At 44.4% G+C, this 10,522-nt stretch overlaps 1 protein-coding gene across 5 annotated transcripts in view; it reads right to left on the minus strand.

Moving 5' to 3' along the window:
• Positions 1-10,230, minus strand: part of AGTPBP1 (ATP/GTP binding carboxypeptidase 1) — a 74,114-nt gene extending 63,884 nt beyond the window's left edge. For 3 of the 5 annotated variants that reach the window (XM_083884533.1, XM_083884537.1, XM_083884538.1), the window contains exon 1: positions 2,042-2,100. The gene's annotated coding sequence lies outside the window, so the exon portion shown is untranslated. Of the gene's footprint in view, positions 1-2,041; positions 2,104-10,181 lie in introns of those variants that run through there. The other 2 variants (XM_083884536.1, XM_083884534.1) reach the window with 2 other exon arrangements.
• Positions 10,231-10,522: the final 292 nt, after the last annotated feature.

A 10,522-nucleotide genomic window follows, 5' to 3' on the forward strand; every position in this document is an offset into this window, starting at 1 on the left:
TGGAATTCAAGAAGACGTTTCAAGTAGCATATCAAGAGCCAAAAAACAGGTGATCCCCAACTATGTCTATCAGAGTATCACCATGAATTTTAAAGACTGCAAAGCTTCTAATCATGAGACACACTGCTGACAAGCTGTTGGGTGGAAAGCTGAATGTCTTTCCTAAACTAAAACCTAAACACAAGGTGAAATAGCAAACTCCATCTGTAAGCTAAAAGGACTTCAGCGAGCCCTTCTCCTTTTTCTCTTTACACGTTGCTTCTTACTACATACAATTTCAGGGAAGTTGCTCCTAGCAGCAGTAAGATAACTAATTCAAAATTTCTGCCAGTACAACTGAGCATTTTTCAAGCTCAAAAGTTTCAGTTTGGAAAATAATCTGTGAACTTCTTGAACGTGTAAACTGAAGTATGACCACTCCAACACCTGAACTGAAAGTTAAGCCTGAGATCAGCTATTGCTTCACATGAACATTTATCAGGTGTCAGTTCACACATCAGGACTATTCTTGGTTTAAGATCACTTCCACGCCTTTTGAAAAAAGTAGAAGAGAATCTTTTTTTAAAATGAAACTTAGAAAAAAAGGTATTTTGCTTAATTTACTCTAGCATTAAAAAAAAATTACAGTAGTGAACTGAAACATCAGAAACCATATGTTAAAATTATCTTCACATTCAAGAGGAAAGGAGATCATCTTGTCACTCTGAGTCCAAGACATAAAGATATTCCAACACAGACTTGCACTCACACCACACAGCCTGAGGCATAATTTCCAGAAAAACTCTTTGGTCATAAGTACAATTTCAATGAAGGATTAACCAAAAGGTGGGGCTATCCCATCAGCACCATCCAGTCACTCAGTGTTGCACAAAATACACACTGAAAGCTACCTGAAAAACAGAGAAGCCTTTTCATTAAATATAATCTATGAAGGTAGTGCAGACATGTATTTCTTTAAAGGAACATCATTTATGGGAATACACTCATTGCAGTGCTAATTTTCTAATGCTGGCAAAACTAATACACAAAGATCAATTCTCACACCACAAGGCTATAGAAAGGTTTCGTGGTGTTTTTACACCATACAGGTACAAAGGAATTCAATTTCCACCTATACATCCTACAGAAACCTTCCTGCTCTAAGTAACCATAACCGTCTGTTCAGCTGAGGATTTCTAAACATCTCACACAAAGCTCGGTGCCTGAAAGCAGTTTACACTTCAGAAAAACACCACCCTACCCTGATGCGTGACCTATTTCTCAAACCTTCTCTGCCGAGCACTTGAACCGATACCTACGAAAGAAACTTGCTTTCTAGATTTTCACCACTGCAAGAAAAAAAAAAAAAAAAAAAAAAAAAAAAAAAAAAAAAGAAGAAAGAAAGAAAGGAAGAAGAAGAAAAACCAAACCTCAAATGTTAACAAACTCCTACCCGCGGAGCGTTAAGTGTAACAGACGCTGGGCAGGGTGCGCCGCACGGCACATGAAGCGAATGTCACCCCAACCGCCGTGTTTCCCACCGCATCCTGACAGTGGTTCCGCTCCGGCGGGGCAGGAGGCCGAGCGCAGCGCTGGGGCGGGCAGGGGGGCGCTCCCCGCAGCCCCGGCCGCAGCGGGGCCCCGCCGGGGCAGGGAGCGCAAGGACAGCCTCCCCCGCGCCCGGCTCCTGCCACCGGCGGCTCCGCCCGTGCCGCGGCCGGGCCCGGAAAACAGGTATCGCTCCTACCGCAGGGCCTGCCACCGTAACCGCGGGCGAGAGCGCGCAGGGCGCGGCTCCCGCAAAGCCCCGCCGTGCCCGAGCGGCCCCGCGCACATCCACCGGCGCCGCAGAGACACGCCCGGCAGCCCCGGAGAGCCCGGCGCACAGGAGGAAGCCCGCCTAGTCCCTCCCCGCCCCGGTCCCGAGCCCGATCCCGATCCCGGTCCCGGCCGCGGCCCTGCCCCCGCCGCGGCCCGCTCCGTCCTGCCCAGCCCAGCCCAGCCCACGGCGATGCCCGCTGGCGGGGCTCCACCCTGGCCTTAGCGAGGAGCCCGCACTCACCCCGCGGCTCAGGCCCCGCCGTGCTCCCCTCAGGCTCGTGCTCCTGCGGCGGCAGGACCCGCCCGCCCCGCCCCGCAGCGCGTCACCGCCCCGCCCGCGCGCAAGCGCCGCCGCCCGCCCCGCCAGCCGGGGAGCCGCACCGCACCCGGCCTGTCCGGTCCTGTCCTGTCCGGTCCTGTCCTGTGCGCAGCCCGGCTCGGCGCCCCCGCGCCTGCCGCTCCCCTCTGGACAGCCCGTTCTCCTCTGGGATATACAAGTATGTAACGGTGACACGGCGGGAGCAGGAGGATGGAAACAGGCTTTTCTCGGTGGTTCGGGAGCGGTAGGACAAGAGGAGGTAGGCACAAACGGATACACAGGAAGTTCTACCTGAACACGAGGAGTAACTTCTTCGCTGTGCGGGTGACCAGGCACTGGCACAGCTTGTCCAGAGAAGTTCTGGAGTCTCCCTCACTGGAGATACTCGAGAACTCTCTGGACACAATCCTGTGCGATGTGCTCCAGGATGACCCTGCTCGAGCAGGGAGGTTAGACCAGATAACCCACTGTCGTCCCTTCCAAGCTGATTGATTCTGCGATACCTTCGTGGGGCGCTTCCCCCCAGCCCAACCTTTATATACAGTTTGTTGTGGCAGGTAAGTACCTGAACCAAAAGAATCCTACTGCCCAGAGCACTGAGGTACCACAGAAGCAAATAAGAAAATTTATAGTGATTCATTAGTCAAAGACTTTGTATGCCTCCTCACAGGCCCTCCACCCCTTTCCCCCGAGGATCTTTGCAAAAGGAAAGAAATACCTCATAAGCTTCACAAAACATTTTATGGCAAACTAACTTCCATGTGCCTAGCACCATGTTTTGAACCATGCATCAGTATCGCTGATGACTTGTAGAAGTGTAAAAGTTTTTCATTTCCTTCTCTGACACTTGTTAAACTGGAACAACCAGGTATCTCCTTTTTCATGCAGTTCCTCAAATGAAGAAACTACGAAGAATCTGTGGAGAAATCTTTATACTGAATTTACAAATCTGACATGGGAAAAGCAGCCCTTTAGTAAAAGGCCAGCAAACTGAAGTCAAGTTCAAATCCCAGTTACACCAGTAATAAAGGCAGAATCCCCACTAGAACTATGCAAAGTTAATTTCCCAATAACATTGTGTATCCGTGGAGTTACCCATTCTAATACTTGTTCAGTAAAAAGCATATTTTTAGATCCTTTAAATTTACACTTTTATTCATCTTTCCTTTCAAAGTACAAATACCTGTCTACAGCACTTACAACTCCTGTTCTACACACATCCTTCAATCTATTCACAAAGGCAAGAGCAAAGATAGCCAAGATTTTTCTAATGTCTAGGAGATAGCTGTGCATTTTGTATGACAGTTTGCAACTCTTCGTAGGTTCTGATCCACCTGAAGGATGATTTACAGTTACTGTTAGTCCTTTAGCTCGGGTTACAGTGTTAGAAAGTTTTGCTTATCATCCATGCAACAGTACACAGATGATCTGCACAGCGAGCATATGCATCCATACCTTATAGACACAGAACAAAACTGCTCTACTGCAAGTCAGCAGAGACCTTGCAAGTGAGGAGCAGTGAACTAATTTTGTCAAGGTATGACAGATGGGAGATCCTCATCCTTCTATCTCCCATTTATGCATAACTGCTTATATACATATTAAGTCCTCATCCCACCGTATTAACAAAAATGGATAGTCAGATGTCCGTTTATTCAGTTATCCACATGATCTTTCTCCAGCAAATAATTCAACATTAATTACAGTTTCTAGAACTTGTAAACCCATGGGCTATGATCACAACACACACATGTATTGGGAAGGAGCTTCCTCCCTCTCTTACAAGTTTCTCCAGTTATCTAGCATGAAGGAGAAGAGCATGTTAAGAGAATGCAGAACTTTGCCAGTGCACTAGCAACAGGTAGGAACAGTCTCACTTGTTCCATAACACTGGTCACATTGGGAAATGGGTGAGAATACTTAGAACAGAATTCAGTACAGCTACAAGTTGTCTGTGAATTCTATTAATGGAATTATTTTAAATGCATAGCTCTGTCTAAAGCAAAGCAGAAGACATGGAATAAACTCAAGTATGACTCAGGCAAAGACAAAAATAGTATCAGGCAAGACTCTGGCAAGTAAAGGACAAATAAAGGGGGTGTAGATAAAAATCTCTCAAATACGTTGAAGTCAGAGTCAGTTTATTTAAGTTAGTTACGAAAATAATGTTTTAAAATAGCTCTGTATGTGTCCTGGCACATGACAAAAATAAACCAATTAAAAATATCAGAATTTTCTATGGAAAAAAGAGGACCCAACAGTAGCTCACATTAATTTAAGACTAGCAAAAAGTGTGATTTCATTTAAGAAAAGAGGAATTATAGTAATGGGCCTAATTAAAATACTTGTATCAGTTACTGAAATCTATTAATATTTTTCACTTAGTGTAAACAAAAAATGAGGAACATAATTGAGTATTCCTCTTGATTATTTCACCCAAAAGACTGTTCTATGCAGAACTCGTATGTTTACTAGTTAAACATTTGTTTATGGAAAGTTAAAAGGTCACTGAACAATTGAACATAGAATTGGGGTTTTTTGGCAGGTAATCTGGTTCCAAGTTTTGGATTTATTTGTATGGAGAACAACTTTGCCTTTAGAAAACCTGACTCAGGTATACAAATGGAGTAGCAGGCCATTGCAAATCTTATTTATGTAACATTTCTCACCAATTCAGATGCATTTTATTTATATGAGACAGCAGGAATGCACCCCAGCTTTGTTTTCAAACACAATACTGTGTGTAAAAGCAAATTGTTTATCCATTGAATTTGTTATGAAGAGTTAATATAATGATTCATTATTCTTTTGATTTCACAAAATTTTGAGTACTTCAGGTAGAATCTTTAACAAGCATACAAAACTATTCCAAGCAATTTACATTTAATTTAACCAGAGCAAATAATAAATGTGAAAATAGGGTGATGGCAAATTGTAGAGCCATCAAGTAAAAGCTTGATGGGGAGCCAGACATGCATCTCTGAAAATTGCAGCAACGATAATACTGTCTTGTGGAGCACGATGGGTTCCACGAAAATTAAATCTCTAGGTTTCACCAAGTGACCCCCCTAGCAGATGACAGAAAGGCTGTGAATGTTGTCTACCTGGACTTCAGCAAAGCCTTTGATTCCCACAGCTTCTTCCTGGAGAAACTAGCTACTCATGACTTGCACAGGTGCAGTTTGCTGGGTTAAAAACTAGATGGATGGCTGGGCTTGGGGGTGTTGGTGAACAGAGTTATCTGGCTGACAGTCAGTCACTACTGCAGTTTGCTATGGCTCACTGTAGGGGCTAGTCCTGTTTAATGTCTTTTTCAATTATTAGATGAGGGGATCGAATAGCACCTGAATTTGCTGATGACACCAAGTCAGGTGGGAGAGTTGATCTGCTGGAGGGCAGGAAGGCTCTGCAGAGGGATCTGGACGGGCTGGATCAATGAACTGAGGCCAGTGGTATGAGGTTCAATAATGTGCTGAGTCCTGCCCTCGGGTGACAGCAACACCATTCACTGCTACAGGCTTGGAGCAGAGAGACTGGAAAGTCGAAAAAGACCTAGGGGTCAACAGCAGAGCCTGACCTGGGACATTGAGGAGTGTAGAGTATGTCCAGAGAAGGGCAGTGGAGCTGATGAAGGGCCTGGAGCACAAGTCTTATGAGAAGTAGCTGAGGGAGCTGGAGGCATTTAGCCTGGAGAAAAAGGAGAAAAGGATGTTCAGGAGTGACCTTATCCCTCTCGTACAACTATCTGAGAGTGTGGCAGGCAGGGGTCGACCTCTTCTCCCAGGCAATTAGCAACTGAAGAAGAACACATAGCCTCAAAGATGTGCTAGGGCAGGTTCTGGTTGGACATGAGAAAAAATTTGTCACTGAAAGAGTGATTAAGCATTGGAACAAGCTAATGGGAGAGGTGTGGTGTCTCCATCCCAGGAAGTGTCCAATAAACGACTAGACATGCAACTTAGGACTATGGTTTAGTTGACATGGTGGTGTTAGTCAAAGGTTGGACTTAGAAGTTTAATAACTTTATGATTTGTAGGAAATTCAGTCTTAAGAATATACCTTTTAATGGGACAATCCACGGAGTTAGAGAAGGTAACAAATATATACCAATGTACACACTGTGTGGAAAGGCAAGGACATCAGAGGTGTCATAAATTAAATAAAGAAGGTTATAAGCTTACATAAATCATGTTGTGTTCATTTAGTATTGTTGACAAGGCAATACAAGCAATGAATTGAGTCACAGATTACTGACATTTATGCAGACAGAAGTCTTCAGACAAAGCCTCAGTCCTGCATTTTTTCAGGCTACTGAAGAAGTATTTACTGCTAAGTAAGCTGCACAGCATGACTTGCAGGATCAGACCCTACAGCTAAAATAATCACAAAAAAAAAAAAAAAAGATAATGGTTAGCCCTCTAGAGGCAGGTAAAAGTTGTAAACCATTAAAACAGATTGCCCAAGAAAGTGGTGGAGTCACCCTCTCTGGAAGTCTTCATAAAAGTGTGTGCATATGGCACTTGAGGATGTGGTGTAATGGTGAACATGGTGGTGGTGCTGAGTTGATGGCTGGACTTGAAGGACTTTTCCAACCTTAAAATTCTCTGATTCTATGATAAAAGCAAGGAGAATAAGAAAAAGCTCTTCAAAATAATAGTGTGGGTATCAAGGTGTAAGCATCCTATCCTGTTCCCTGTAATTATCAACAAGATAATAATTGTTTCCTGTTAAAATTTAACCTCTACTAGTTAAATCTGCCTTGCTATACTCTGTTACTGAACAGATCTAGTCAGTTCCAGATAATGAAGCTTACAGCTCTCCATCACTTCTAAAAACAATCACTCCTTCATTTGGAAGCCAACACTTGCCTACACGCAAGAGAATTTGTTTTTGACTCTTTATCTCTAATATATCTTATCAGTTAGAGCACTTGGTACTTCACCAATGTTGCCTCTCCTCTTTTTCACCTTTGAGATGATATTTTGTACTCTGTTATGCATGTATTTCAGTGCATAAAAAAGCATTTTAGTTCAACTTCACATCTGTGCTTCATTTAAGCTACTTTAGCCTTTGTAATACTACAAATGCAATAACATCAGTATTCTTCACAGAGAATTCAAAATGTATAGATTTGGTGGATATTTTCATCTGAGTTTCTGGGGATGGGAAGGAGTGGGCACTGTTTTTCAGAGCAGGAAGAGGACAAGTTTCTAAAGTGATGCAGTTTCATAGGTTCATACCAAGTCAGCCAGTTTTTTCCATATGCCTACTGACAATCACATTTAATTTACACATACAGAATATTAACATAATCCCCCCTCCATGCCCCAAGTCAAAACCAAGGATGAATCTCATCTCTTTCAGTCTAACATGAACCTACATATCCACAGTGTAAAAACAAACAAACAAACAAACAAACAAACAAAAACCAACAATCACCTGAATGTCACCTTCTTTCTATTTATGAAGGTATTTGCATACTTTGAGATCTCTCACTTTCCCTTTTCTCCCTGCACCAATTACTTCCATTAAGAAGGACATCCAGAGCAATAGTAAGTTCCTGAAAAATCAGCAGTACTTTAAGGCAAAAAGTAAAGAATAATCTTCAGAAACAAATATGAGATACTTCCTTCTTGGGGCTATGTAGATATCCTGCAGGAGATGACCATTTCCACAATGGACTTAGGACACCTTTTGAGCAAGAGGACAGACCTCTGTTATTTAGAAAATGATAAACAATTGTAATTCTGTACAAACAGGTCAATAATTCTACACACTTCAAATTCTTTAGAGCAAACAAAACAGACTTACCTTTTAAATCTGATTTTTATTTCACACAGTACTTGAAAGACTAGAGGTGCTTTTTTGTTTATGCCAGTAAAAATTTATTTTACAGGATATTTTTTAAGCCAAATAGTAGACGACAAGTTTGCTCACTTCTTCTCTGAAGTATCCCTAAAAAATTCATAATGCTTTAGTATGAGTTTCTGCAGTGTAAAAATAGACACCTTGTATTACAAACTCATACAAAATACATCAGTACTTTCAAAATTAATGTAACATCATTTTGGAAAGACAAAAATAGCAGTCAGTCAAATGACTAAACCCTAAACTGTCACATGGTTAGCTAAAGTTTTCTTAAACAAAGCAGCCTATTTAAGTCAAGTATCTGATGACATGTTCTAATTGTATAACAGGAACAAAGGTACTCCATAATTAATACTGAAGCAAGTTCCTCATAAGCCTTCCCACTACTTAGTGGGATCTGCTCCCACTTCACCAAGATAGAAGCACAAAACATGTGTTGGACATAACCAGCAAGTATTATATGAAGGTTGCTATTTTCTTCTTGCTTAACATTGAGGACTACTTTGTAGTATACTAGACTAGGAAAACAAGGGATGCTTTTGTAATAGACTCCAAGGCATTTTAAATACTAGTGATTTTTGTAAACTATTCCCACAAAAATTAATAATTGTATGCGTACTCTAAAAATAAATAAAACCCGATTTTATTTCTCTGGATTTTCCCATATGCATATTGCGTGTACCAGAAGTTAAATCAGTCCTTCACAGCATTTTGTCAAGGCACTTCATTGTATCATTTCAAGTTGAGGTGCTTTCATGCTTGCAAAGCATCTCGCCCTTATAGGTTATTGCAGTGAACATGTATTTTTTAATCGCTATGGTCATTTCACACACACATAACCTTCATTTTTGATGCTTGGTATTTTTGCCAAGGGAAGTGATAATTGTTTACATTTATTTAGGATTAATCCATTGCCATGATTACCTCACAAAAGTCAGCTTATAATTGCAACCATAAAGTCTGCGCAAAACTACAAGCAGGTATTTGCTAGTGGAACAGTCTAACTTCAAACCTTTTCAGAAAGCAATTTTTTGTTAAATACTGTGGTTTTTAAAAAAGAGTTTTTCGTGAAATTATCATTATATGGACTATAGCCCTTCTGTCCTGAAACTAAAAATAGAATTCCCCTGAAAATCAACTACAGAAGAGAGCGCTGGTCAAGCTATCACTGTCTTCTGTATTAAAAGACAGCTAGGTTTCACGTACAGATGTTTAAACTACCATCGGGTTCAACAATAACAATCTGCTTTCTACCGTAACACTGGGATCATCACAAGATGTCTGCTATATTGTTGTATGCCACCCCTGGAATTCCATATAAGTTTCCCAAAACCTTGGAGACAAAAATCTACGTAAGACAGCCTCTACCACGTCAGTAAAGCCCATTAGCCACTGTCTTTTACATTGGAGATCTTGGCCTGGAACTGAAAGTATTCAGTCTGTGCTCTAAAACCATAGTTCCCTCAGACATCATCTCACGTCACCTGGCTTCCCACTCATCAGAGATCATCAGCACATCTCCGTAACCCTGTACAGAACACCGAGTTACGTAAGCTCTGGCTCATGACGTTCCTTAAAACGGAGAGCAAAAGGAAGCGGAGGAAACGTCTGACAGAGGAGGAGAAAAAAAAAAAAAAAAAAAAAAGGCCCCCCCCGAAAAAAAAAAAAAACCAGCCTGCTTGAAGTTGCTTTCAGTTCAGCCGCCCCCGCTCAGCCCACGGCGCCAGCGCCGACCTGCACCGCGCCCGGGCGGGAGCGGGGGAACGGCCTGCGGGCCGGGCTGGGCCCCCGGGGCTGGGCTGGGCCCCCAGGGCCGGGCTGGGCCCCCAGGGCCGCGCCGGGACCCCGCCGGCAGCGATTCAGAGTCGCAGAATGGCTCAGGCTGGAAGACACGAGGGCATTTAGTCCAACCTATGTGCCCAAGCAGAATCATCCAGGAGCACGTAGCACAGCTTGCACCGAGACAGGTCTTGGGTTTCTCCAACAAGGGAGACTCCACCACCTCTCAGGGCAATCTGTTCCAGTGCTCGATCGGGCTCGGCAAAGAAGCTCCTCCTCGTGTTCAGGTGGAACTTCCTGCGCATCCGTTCGTGCCCGTTGCCTTTTGTCCTATTGCTCGGCACCACTAAGAAAAACCTGACTCCCTCCTGTTGACACACGCCTTTCAGATATTTGCACAGCCTTGGTAACAGACCTGGAGCCAGACTCGGTTCCCGCTGTGCGGCAGCGCCCCGCGGATCCCGCATTGTCCCCAGCCCTCTCCAGTCCCGCCCCCCTCACGCCCGGGGCCCCCATGGCGCCCGAGCCCGCACCGCGCCGGGCGGAGCCGCCGCAGCCCCGCCCCGCCTCCCTCGCGGGCGCAGCGGGTGCCGATCGCTGTCCCGGCCGCTCTGGGCCCGCCTCGCCGCTCTCGGTAAGGCGGCGGCCGGGCAGGGCCGGCGGGGGACGGGGCGGGGCGGGGCGGAGCGGGGCGGCGGAGCGTCCCGTGTGCGGCTGCGCGGGGGAGCTCGGGCCGGGCCCGCGGGCTGGCGGCGC

The sequence above is a fragment of the Zosterops lateralis genome, assembly GCF_965231275.1.
Source record: "Zosterops lateralis genome assembly, chromosome: Z".
NCBI lineage: Eukaryota > Metazoa > Chordata > Aves > Passeriformes > Zosteropidae > Zosterops > Zosterops lateralis.